Source organism: Mastigoproctus giganteus, chromosome 6, assembly GCF_048544385.1.
Source record: "Mastigoproctus giganteus isolate SK-2022 chromosome 6, ASM4854438v1, whole genome shotgun sequence".
In the NCBI taxonomy this organism is placed as follows: Eukaryota; Metazoa; Arthropoda; class Arachnida; order Uropygi; family Thelyphonidae; genus Mastigoproctus; species Mastigoproctus giganteus.
The window spans coordinates 29,944,337-29,957,785 of NC_143580.1; positions in this window are offsets into that span (position 1 = coordinate 29,944,337).

Sequence of the window (13,449 nt, forward strand, 5' to 3'; positions counted from 1 at the left end):
TGTGACTAGAAAACGGAAGCCAGCTGGAGTTGTGAACATTAAAATCACCAAGGAAAATTACCTCACTGTTAGGAAAGTTGGACTGGAGAAAGTCAAGTTGCAAAGAGAGGAAGTCAAAGAGCTCCAAGTGATTAGTGGAGTTGGGAGAACGGTAGAGACAACAGATGAATTTGACACAATGAGGTAGAGAGATTTTAAGCCAGAGAAGATCAAAGAGAGGAGATTCCAAATTGCCAAGTCTCTGACAGGGAATATCAGAACGGACATATGCACAAGCACCACCTTCGAGGCGAAAGGAATCATACAGCGAATAATTTGGGCATCTGAGATGAGCAGTAGTTGAATCAGCCGATAACTGAGATTCTGTCAGAAAACGTACATGTGGTTTGGCAGACTGCAAGTGGAAATGGACATCGTTGAGATTAGAATTGAGACCACGTATATTTGTGAAATGAATTAGGAAGTCCTTGGGAGGTTTAGATCTTTTCGCAGATAAGCTTGCTCTATTTGTTTGACAATTCATGGTGTATTCAATGGTAAGAAAAAGTGAGTGGGACATGCTGTATGACGTAATGAAATTTTTGGATATGGCATACAAGTGGTAAGAATAGACCCAGATCCTTCACATAACGTGGCCTGTACAATGCTCCCCGCACACACACACACACTACTCGGACTCCCTCCAGTCACTATCTGGCAGAGTAGAGGTAGCAAGATTATACACTAGCTGATCCGGAAGCCTCCTAGAGAGTTACCAATAGGTTCGGTCCGGTGTACTAACTAGCAGCCGGCCTGCGAACACCATTTTAGAGCTGTACCCTCGAAATGTAAGGAATAATGGATCTCGCCACGACGTTCATCATAACCTCAAAAGTCATCAATCATACTGCATGATGGAAGATATAGGGAAGGATTAAATTCTTATTCCCAAGAATTTAATAATTCTTTATCAAATCTTACCAAAACTGACCTTCCTTAAAGAGACCTTCATTCATTCCTAAGAGAAAGAAATAAAACTGATTTCGAAATGTCGCTGAATGCTTGTAAATCAAGTAGGCTCCAAGTTGCTCGCTGAGTATCCTCTGGCGCTTAATAAAGTCAGATGATGCACTGATAATAATAATAATAAAATTAGAATAAAATAGTAGTCTAATGTAAAGTAACTTAAATCAGTAATATCAATACAAACATAATGCAATTAGATTGTTGCTGGTTGTACTCAGATGTTTGTCTTAGCCTGCTGTAATTAATTTGATCTGTATCCTTTATACAAAGTATATCCTGTATATATTGTTAATCTGTTACGTTATCTGTTTAGGGGTGGATGTAAACTTTTCTTTTCCTTTACTTGAATAATTAAATGAATAAATAATGATTCAAAAGTTAAAACTAATATATAAGCGTATGTTATTAAATATCAACTGGGCAAGAGCTAGTATAAGCTTTCTGCGCTCTAAGAGCTCTCATTTTCTCAGGGCATTTTAATAATAGATAGATAGAAATCTTTATTTCAATAATAATAATACAAATGAATACATTGCGATGTCGCCCTTCGTGGCCACAAGGCCAGGGGTTAACAGGAATAGTACGATATGTAAGAAAAAGAAATTAATAAATTAAACAAAAAAATGTATATGTGGACGAATAAAAGTAAATACAGCTCAACACTCAAAGTATAATACAATTATAAACGTCACAATGTACAAAGAATATTTAGGTGGAAAACTGCAAGGTTGGTTGGTAAGCCATCTTCATGTCGCATTGCTGGATTGCGGCGTTAAGGCGAGCTTCAAGGAAAAGAATAAGGGACAGGGAAGTACAATTTAAGGATGCGGCGTCTGTACTCCCCATCACAAGAAAACGTATTAAGGTCAGCATTCAAAGATTGGGCACATGAAAGTAGAGGGAAGCTTGAGGGACTCTCCAAGAGCACACTCCCAGAATCATGGTGCCGAAATCTTGCCAGTGATCATTTTTACAGTTATGGTAAGGCATTTCACCCTAATCAGCGTGGGAAGCCTGTGAATTATAATCATACTGGCCATTTCACACATAAACTTCCTCCACAGTTGTCCTTAACTGTGGAGGAAGTTTATGTTTGCTTATAGTCCATTTTAAGTGCCAAAACTCAGTATAAAAGAGTGGTTGAATTGTGCTAGGGGCAGCAGATGCCCATACCTCTGCAGCATATAAAAGCGGAGAATATACTGTGCTTTTTATATATCTTCTGGTGGTCGTTACTTCATTAATATAATGCAAATGCTGTTTGGCCATCCATCGGAGTCAAGTTCCCTGGGTGAGCAGCTTTTCCAATGTGGTTACCAAAACAGAGCTTAGGATCGAAAACAACCCACCAGACAAGTATGTTTCTTGACGATGGGAACAGGAGAATTACATAGTGTTGGCTGAATATAAGAGGGCTTTTTCTTTAATGAGAATATCATAAATTCTGAATTTTCTGGATTTATTTTTAGTCAAAACTGGTTGAGGTAGTTTGCAAATTCCAGGGGTATATTGTTAATTGATGCTGTTATCATGAGAAGATCATCATGTGGAGAAATCAGTGTGAGGAATTTCATATCATCAGCATAACATAGAGTATCATGCCTGATACTCTATCAGACCAACAAGAGCCCAGAAAAGAAACCACCCTGTGGCACGCCTGAAGAGACACATCGCTCGTATGTTTTGCCGTGCACAGTAAGCCGGATTATTCTATTTTGAAGGAGTGAAGTGAGGTGAGGAACTGTAGAATATCTCCCTTGATTTGATAATGGTCTGAAAGTAGCTTCAGCATTGCAGGAACGTTTATCGAGTCGAAAGCTGCTTCGAGGTCTACATAGGTGACTGCAAGCTCTGCATGAGATTCAAACGCAGAGGATAGAGCTCGTGGTGGCTAAAAGGTTAGTCACAGTGGAGCTATGCGGAAGGGAGTAATGGATTGGAGGAGGCTGATGTGGAAGAAATTGTTTAGTTAGAATAGGGAGAAGTACCTTCTCTAGGAGCTTTAGAAGACTTGAGGCGTTGGAGATTGGCCGGTAATGCTTAAGAAGAGTAGGAGATTGAATTTTGAGTATAAGTTTCCTAAGGTAGATGTTCCACTGCTGGGGAAAGAAATGACTTGACAAAATATTATTAAAATAAAATAGTTAGAAGGGGACCCAAAATGTATGGGCTAAAACATTGAATAATGAATTGGAGTATTCCATCTCCATCTGTCTTAGCAGAAGTCGGTTTAGAATTTATGGCAGCAATAAGCTGTTCCCTGGAGATTGATACTGCAGACAGCGTGTCACGTGGGATTCCAGTTGTTGATGTCTGAAGATCAACACATTGTTCCGAGTTCGAGGCAAATCTAGATATAAAGTCTAGCCACTGGTCAGTTCAAGATTTAGGAGGAAATCAGGCCGTTCAAAGTAGGGGGGGTTGTGTCCATATAATTCTTAATTGCTTGAGATTTCAGCTTGTTGAATGTTGCACAGGCTCTAGAGTAGGCTATCCTGTCTTGAACACTTTGCGACTGCTTCCACACTTTGTGCTGTTGCTGTTTTAATCTGAAGCTCATATTAAGATGGGGAGTCCACAATGCTCTGGACCGAGGCATAATAGAAATTCTCTTTGATGTTGCAAATGTCGCAATTGTCTTAAGGCAATTAGTAAGCAGATTCACTGAAATTTCAAGATCACAGTTTTCTAGGATTGACCACGGGATGGCAGAGGCAGCCTCAACACATTTAGCAATGCTCAAAAATCTGTGACTAACTATTATTCTGGTGTTAGTTGAATTCATAACATTGAAGTTTGTAGCAGGTATCTGTAAAAGAACAATAATTGGCTCGTGGTCCGAATTAAAATAAGTCTCTGGCAGGTAATCAGGTGTGCAAGGAAAGGAGGCAAGGATGAGATCTAGTTGATTGTTACCTTTGGTCGGGAGGTCGTTGATCATTTGTAACCGTGTACAAGATAAGTTTGACAGAAGCATTTGTTGAAGGTTAGCTAGCTGGGGAGGAAGATTAAAGTCTCCATATACAAAGTGCAAGGCTGAAGGATGAAGCTGGTTAATGATCCAGATATTTCATGAATGGCGTCATATGAAGGTTCTAGGGGTATATCTATATATATACAAATTTGTATATATATATATAGAAATTACATCTATAGGACGCTATGGTAGCTGAGAGTAAGGGAGAGCTTCATATGCTGGTGTTTGGCTAGAAACTTGATGAACAAGTGAGGCCTGTGAGCTCTTAAAGAAAATGGCAACACCGCCTCCTCTTTGGCCAACTCTAGAAGTAAACACTGATTAATACCCAGCTGGAGTACAAGATGTAAAAAACTCTTGGTCTTTATCAAGCCAGGTTTCTGTGACACAGAGAATATTGATATTACTAGCGAACAGAATTTGATCAATGGTATCCAGTTTGTTGCGGAGGCTTCTATCACTCTAGTACAAGACTGATTATGCAAGTTTTATGGATCTTTTTAAGGCAGGTGTCTCTAGTATTTTTATTTATTCAAGACAGGCTTTCTAGTTTGTCGATTCGTGACGCACGTTGGGATGAGCATTTCCGAACTGTTTATCATCGGTGACTGAAGGCTGATGGTACGAATTTGATGATGCCGATGTTTGTCACCACTGGTATAGTTTTGAATTATGCTTCGCACATTTTGAGAAATTGCCCGGACTGTGGGGCATTCATGCTTGTTCCCTTGCAGCAATGATTGCTATCGAGGAGGGTGAATTAGTTGAGGTTGTATTATATATTTACATCTTTCCAACTGAATATACGTACATCTACCTATAACGTGCCAAAGGGAATACTTTAAGTTCCATTAGTCTACTGTTTACAAATCGAATGGCAGCGCAACACAACAACTCAAGTTTTGGGGGCCCTCTCGTGGTTGCACAATGGATAGACGGTGTGAGATGGACGGTGATTACACACGTCCATCCCATACTGGATAGAAAATGCTCAGGTTCCAATACCATCCATGACGTAAGAAATTTTTATGGGCTTTTTGAACTTTTATAATTGCAAATATCTGATTAGGGTTTTAATTAATAAAGTTGTGTTTATTTTAAATAAATTTACACAGATGGAATAAAAAACATATAAAATAAACATAGGATTATGCAGTTACTCGGTGTTGTGGACCTCCGTTAGAGGTGAGGAGGTTAGCCAACAAATCGATTAACGTCCTTGTCGAACCAGAATTGAGCAGGTTATAAAAACTAATAATACAAATTTCCGGCCCAGAAATACGTATTATTATATACATATAGATGTATATATAGTAGTGTTTCGCCTGCAATGAGTAGATGAATTGGCTGCGGGCTGGAAAGATGAATAAACCAAAATATCTCATTGTTATAAAAAAATTGCCTCCCATTCTACTGATGAGGACAGAGTACGAATTAAGGTCAGAAATGGGTCAACATGTTATTATATATTGTATCAATAAATGATTCTTTGAAGCATGCAAATGTCCGGTTATTTTGGTGATATAATATATAAATTCTAGCGATATCATCACGGTCAGAGGGTAAGTATATTAGGCAGATTTACGAGTATATCGTTTCAATTCAACATTGATCTGATCCAATTCTTGCAATGGTCAGTTCGTCAACCATCTTCTTAGATTTCAGGTGTCAGTTGCATTGATTGATTATCGTTGGCAATATGACAGAATACTTGCTGGTGTGAATGCAAGCTATTGTCGCAGTGAAAGGCAATGTGGCCGTGTAGGTTGGGTAAACATCGTATAATATGTTCATGTTGACTACGTAATAATTCGTTTTGAAAATACAGGGGCAATGATATTCATATGCGCGCGTTTTCTATAGAATAAACTTTCTTGTAACCTGGTATTACTCTAAAAGTGCAGCACACGTATTTCATTAATTGCATAAGCATAGAAAGAACGCTGTTAGCACTACAAAATCAATAACATGAACCTCAAATCGAATAAAGCAACATGTTGGAAACAGAAAGTGCGCGACGATCCATGGACGGCATACTTACTTGGAAACTGAATTGATGTCCAAGTTATGCAATATAGATTTTGAATACAAGAAATCCTTGGTTGCAATAAATATTATTAGCTGTAATTTTAATAAAATGGTAATCTACTGGTTAATTTAATAATTAATCTTTTGATAACTTACAGGAATTTGTTTTATAGGAACTATTAATTTAAGTCTGGTAAGCACACTTTAGAAAGGGCTGGTTCCAGGGTTGGTGTTTCCCAAAATAACTCTAATATAAAAACGAAAGAACCTACCTCTGCTCACACCCGCACAACTACTTACATAACCACGGATAATATACTTACTTAATGACGTCAATACAAAAACAGAATTGTGATGGAAACACTTGGTTGCATAGCGACAAACATGTCATCGACAAAACATATATTACAAGTCAGGATTTGTGATTATAAGATCATTTTTATGCCTGTAATGTCGGAAGGTGTCTGTCTCTCAGAAGAAGAAGAATGTACCACGTCGACAAACACATTTTATTGATGAATATAATATTCCATGAGTTGATGTTTCCTGAAATGTTACTTTGTTCAGGTATGCCTTTGATTTCTGTGCTTCAGTTGTTCACCATAAGTTAGCAATTTCATTAGAGCATGTTTCTATGCGCTGCAATGATTTACAATCATGTTTGTAAAAGTGTTATGCTATTTTCGGGGGATAGGGGATCCTAGGGGTTATATTTATATAAATATGTTCTAATTTTCTCTATGACAGGAGTAACTTGGGTTCCCCGAATATCGGTTTATGTTCTCATATGAAAAACGAGATAAAGTAGAGGAGAAATGTGCCAATATTTCTGCTGTGATTTCACGTCATCACAGAGACTGGGGTTGTTCCGGAAATTTGATTCAGTATTTGATTAAACTGGGCATTATTTTTAGAATAATGGAATTATTTTAATTTATTTTTGAATTACTTTAAATTTGAATCAAGACGAGAAGCTTCTTCGACTTCCCCAACAAAAAGAGGCAAAATGGAGAATAAAGGAAAATTATTTAGAATGGCCACATGAACTCGACATGATGATATGGTTTGATAATTTGAAGGCTTATCTGAGGAATAGAACTCAGGATCCTATAATCTACCTAAGGCTTCTTGGAGGATTTTTTTGGAGTTTATCAGTACAATGCATTACCATCTATTCCTGAAGTCTGTCATCAAGATTATGCTTCTTCCTCATCGGCCAAGGTTTTTCTAGAATCGACTCCTCATGTTGACCCCTTAAGATTACTGTTATACACTAGTATTCTGAAACTGACTTCTGTATTTCACAGCAAACTTCCAAGCGTTTACCGACCATGCAAGATTTAAATCTCCTTCATAAGAGATAAGTTTTGGATATTCTGCCAGATACGATGCTCGACAAAAATACTGAACCAAACTCCAAACCTGCTTTACTGAACTTGATTTTTGTACTTTGGCACGCATCTCAGGGTACATTGTGTCACTCTGCATCCTATTGTATGTTTTTTCTATTATTATTAGTTTTTAGCTGGCCATTTAGGTGGGGGGATTTTACCCTCTTGACATTTGAATGTAGATGTAGAGTTATCTTGCTACGTTATGGATTCACGCATTTCAGCACCGATTGAAGCATAGTGTGCATATGCATGAAATCACACGAGCCACAAGAATCATTATTTTATGTGTTTAGAGATTATTGGTTGCTACAGGAGGTGTAATGATGTGGGACATGTTTTCGAGGAATACTTTCTGTCTTTGATCTCACTGGAGGGCAACTTGTATACTAGACTATGTCTGAAGGTCACTGCGCATATATCACTGTCTACGTTGCTTGCTTATTCCTATGGACAAGGATAATTTCATGATGATGATAATGGAACATTCAAAGGAGCCAAATGTGTCAAAGAGGGACTAGATGAACACGAGGTAGACTTCAAGTATCTGTCCTGGCAAGTTCAATTCTTGGATCTCAATCCCATTGAGCATATGTGAGATAAACTAGAAAAGTATGCGTTCAGCACAACCAGGTGCTCAGATATCTCCATGAAGCGAGGACAGTTTTATTACTTCGATGGTGCGTTATTCTGCGTAGAACTTTCAACAGTTTATTGACTCCATTCTACGTCGTAGCGGAGTACAGATTCCCGCGGACGGCCGTCCAGCCTGCTGTTAATTAACCTTCCTAATAAAATGGACAGGCAGAGTATTTCGATAATCCTTTACACAGGATATGACTTCTTCATATGTTACTTTAGAATTTTTAGCAGGACATCTTGTGTTTCTAATCTCATTATGTGCTATATGTAGATTTATTCTAAGTCGCTTTGATTTTCAATTAGATTTATTACACTGGAAGCAAAGGGTAATGGAAAAGTTAGTTCAAAAGATTCATGGTGCTAATTCAGGATCCGAAAATGGGTTGCTCTATTTACACGCCAGGACAGGTAAGGAAAGTCTATCTAGAAACATATTACGACATATTAAATAATAATTACTGCTAACCAATAGTGTGATTATATGTTTCTTTTACTTGTGAAAACTGACAGAAGCTTTCATCTCTTCTAGTACCATCATGTAATGTGCATCTTATTGAAAAGTTACACGATATTCCAGTAACACTCCTGAGTGATGAACACGGAATTGAATACATCAACATTATTAATGATCCGTTCAGGTTAAATCCGTACATTGGACACGGAACCAAATTCAATATCCTTTACGATTCTGACGGAATTAATACAACAATCGGCATCCTTCAAAAGGTATTCTTTTAGATGCTACACAATGCTTGATTATTAATGATGGTATTCGGTTAACTTAACAAAATGCTGTGTTAATTTACTCACGTAATTCAGTTAATGTAAATAATTTTTGCAGGTGCACCCCAGAGCGAGGTTTGCAAACAGATGGTTTATATTCATTGAACAACCAATAAATAAATCATTCCTAACGCAGGCATTAAAAACTGATCTTCCTGGTATTAATGAAGCAACCTTCATAAGTCTTTATCACAACGGCAGTTTAACTGCATCAAATGTAAGTTCAGCCCGAACGTTTACTGTTACATTTCTATTAGAAATTTTAATTAAATTTTGATTATTAAATCTATGGCTGAAGAGACGTTAGCAATTCCAATGAGGTAGTTTAGTGAACTCAGCAAAATGTATTTAGTAAGTTATCATCCTAACATGCCGAAAAGAAGAGAGAATTGAAATTCTTTTTTTGTTTTTAGAAAACCTCAAAGTACAGTGTTTACCACTACAGAAAGCCTCATTTCTCAACAAGCACCAGATCCGTAATAGAATTTCACAAGACAAAACATTTGAAGATTGAATCGCTGATGAGGAAATACCAATGTCGAAATTTATTTATGAAAGTAGCAGTAAAGGAGGTAAGGTGTGATCGGAACATGGATGTTGCTTGTAATGTTTGTTGAAAATCCTTTCATTAGTTTGTCCAGAGTGAACTCGATGTAACTGTTGTTCAAGTAAGCATTAAGCTGAAGTTATGATACTTGTACACTGCTTTTATGTCATAACCGAAAACCCAAATAATGACTCATAGCCAACGACAAGGCAACGGGGCCATTGAAGAGATGGAATTTCGCTTCGACAATAAACATTATTACCACGACAACAAATTACATATATAAACTGAAATTATAGAATTTACCAGAAATTTTCAGAATAGATAAAAGAAACCGATTTTACATACAAGATATATCAAAGGTCGTGTTTCGATCCTACCAAATCGTATAACCAAAAATTCCTCACGTCACTGACGAGTCCCATTAGTGACATGAGGAATTTTTATGGGCTTTTTTTACAAAGTTAGTCGGCCTCAGGTAATATCAATGGGCTAATCATTTAATTCCCAGAATGGCAGCGCCACTGTACAGCCTCTCAAGCTGCCGGTAGGTGACTAGAGAGTGTAGGTTCAAGAATATGCTGACATAACTGCAAGTTCAGACGTGTTATCTGGTTGTTGCAACGTGACCTTAAGGTACGTTAAAAATTTACACTCCTTTCAGCACACTGTCTTAGCCTTAGAATATTCGCTACTAAATTTAGTCGCTTCTAATGGCTTTTGAGGTGGCACAGTGGACAACATCGCTTCTCTTTAGCGCCGTACAGAAAAGGCCTAGATTTGAATTCCATCTTGTCCCAAGGTGAGAAATATTTATAGCGGGAATTTGCTGAAACTTCTACCCTTAGCGACACAATACTAAAACTACATTTTCATCAATAATTTTGCATTATTTTCAAAAATGAATACTTTGTAATGTAAAGTTTTGATTAATGTGTATTTCAGAATGAACAGTGTTTATTCAATTTATATTATACGTTTAATATTTTTTTATATCCAAGAATCCTTTAAATATAATAACAAAAGACGTTCACGGGAAGTTGATACTCTCTGGCGGATTTGAAGCATATTTCTTTCAAGCGCTTTCGGAACAAATGAGGATAAGGTGAGTTTCGAAAGATATGTTACAGTTTAATTTTCATTATGAAATTAAAACACACTGTTTGGACACTTTACTAAGACCATGAACTATTAGGGATGATTTTGGCTTAGACAACCAAAATCACCCCTACTTGTTCATGGTCCTGAAGCAAACAAATTGGGACTCTTCAGAGTACATGGCTTTCCACCAGTTCCCCTGCGTCTTTTTGATTTATATGTTTTTGCATAGAAAAAGTGTTGTGCCGTCTAAATCTCAAGGCTCTAATAAAGTGACCATGGAATGTATAATCTATACAGAAAGTTGCTTCGGTATTTTGATGATAACATTTTGCTCTTTAATAAAACATATTTTATTATATGATTCATTATTTCGTGAAGATATTGAAATTATTAAATCATTAAAGTGATAGTTTTAAAAATAACACAATACCTTATCCAGCTGTTGGTCTCCACAGAATCAAAGTTGGGTAGCAAGTGCACATAGAGAAACCTGTAGCTGTTTCCCAACACACTGCAGTGGCCGCAAAAAACTTCTGACCTCAACCCATTTGAACGTCATTGGGATAAAATTTGGGAGAATTAGGGTAAGCTGAAGTCAGTGCTTTTCGTTGGAGTTAATAAATTCATTAAAGGAGGAGCGGGGCAGAATAGCCTTCTGCAAGAAATTAGCAAAGTCGTCCAAGCCATATTTCACTTATTGCGATCAAAGGTCGACCAAACACTTTTTATTTTTTTGAGTAAATACAGGTTTTGCCTGTAAGAAACGTAATCGAACAAATTTTTTATAACTTTTGGTAGGTTATTGTAGGATTTAAAGATTTAGTCTCTGTACCTTCGATCTTCTATCGCAGATTATGAGAATGCATTTAAAAACGTAAGTTGTTTCTTTTAACTAGGTTTGATAGAGACTTTCCATGTGAAGTATTTAATTAGTTAATTGGAACAAAAAGACAATTATTACAATAAACCCAAACAGTCCGAACAACCAAATAAATTGGCTACATTTCGGATTTCTGTGTTGAATCCAGGTCCGAAGACGGGGCTGGACATTTGGTTTTGGATAAGTTTATACCTCTACTATGAAAAAACAAACTATACTGCAGGAGATACCAAGCGATGCCACCAGAGAGACCGTGTTGTACTACACAAACCTATAACTATTTGGAAGATTTGCGGTAGACTATCTGGAAGGTTTGTTTTTGAAGTGCTTTTCCCATCGTCTAATAAACTCTGGAAACAATGTTTCATGGGCTGACCAATCGCATTATTCAGTTGTTGAGGTCCGAAGGTCTAGTTGTGAATTAGATGATGCCTAAGATGCTTAATAAAGTTTGTAATAGTGTGTTGCTACTCTCGTGATTCTGACTTTGACCGTTGCTACTGCTGATTCATATACCGTTAAAAATACAGTTCTGTAAAATTAATTCTATCATTTCTGTGGAACTGAACGGACTTACGGTAATGCCTCTTCCCACAAAGTCTACCTTTTGGACATACTGTTTGAATTACATAAGGTCCCCAGATGGCTTGGCTCTTCCAGTGTTCGCGTAAACTATGGGGTATTGTACTTTAAGAATGGATCATGAGCTGGTTTTTTATAGTACAGCCGAGTTTTATATTCTTTTGGGCCAAAAGAATATCAATTTCTTAATAAGATTGCATATTTCAACGATACTGGTGTTTATTTTGAAATAGATATAAACTGATAACCACCACTGAATCTTTATGAAGTCTTGATTTTATTTCAGTTTGAGTAATGCCTAAACTATATTTATATCTGATCAGATACATTATGGAAATGCCAGAGGATGGACAGTTCGGACGGATGGCTAATGGAAGTTATACTGGATTGATAGGCATGGTGTATAAACAGGTGAATATAAAATCTCGTACAATAATCCAATATAATAACCATACAAAAAACTAAAACTGTTCATAATACGAATTGAAATGTTAGAAGAATAAATAAAATTAACTTATCTCATTTTAGATTATATGGTTGCAAATCTTAGATTATATGGTATCGGTTCTTTTATAGGAATCAGATATGACTGCTGTTGGATTAATTCATAATTACGAAAGGGCTTTGGCACTGGATACAATCCATCCTTATATCACATTCAGAGCAGTGTTTATAATGCAGACTCCAAGAGGGGAACTTAAATCTACAGTGTTATTTTCTCCTTTCGAAAAACAGGTCAGTGTTTTAATGAACTTTAAGAAAGATCGCTATAATTTTTGATGGAAAAGTAAACTATTTTTCAATAAACCTCGCTGATTCTATGCATCAAGTAGCAGTTTTTATGTCAATCAAATTTATTTATTTGTATTTTCAAAGGTTAATTGCAAAAAATTAAAATTCTATAGTTCTAAATTTTGTAAGAAAGTCCGAGAAATAATTAATGATATGTAAAAATCAGAATGAAAATAAGTAACGAGGACTAACTTTCTTTCAGTTATGGCTGGCATTGGGACTATCTGCTGTTCTTGTAAGTGGTTGTATTTTCGGTATTCTTCAACTATCTTTTAGAATTTTTCGGGGCCCAACTATTTCATTATCGAGTATTGCGTGGATCATATTTGGAAGTTTTCTAGGAAAAGGTAAGAGTAAATAAATAAATAAATAAAAAATATACAAAATTCACAAAACAGCGATAACCGATTTAAATTATATAATATTATTCAACCTTTTTAATAATTGCAATAAAGTGGTTGTATATTGTTATTATTATCAAGAAATACGCCTTAAATCCAATATAATTTTCTTAAAATCTATCTGAAGTTGAAAGTAACTGAGTACTCCAGTCAATGAAAAGTATTCCACTTTTTTCAAAATTCAAAGTTAAACCAACCACTTGCAGAAAAAAACAAGACACATTTATAAATAGATATACGTACTTTGCAAATCACTAATACCAAATCTGTGCATTTGCAGGTTGCACGAAACACTGCTCCTTCTGCCCTCCTTTCAGGAT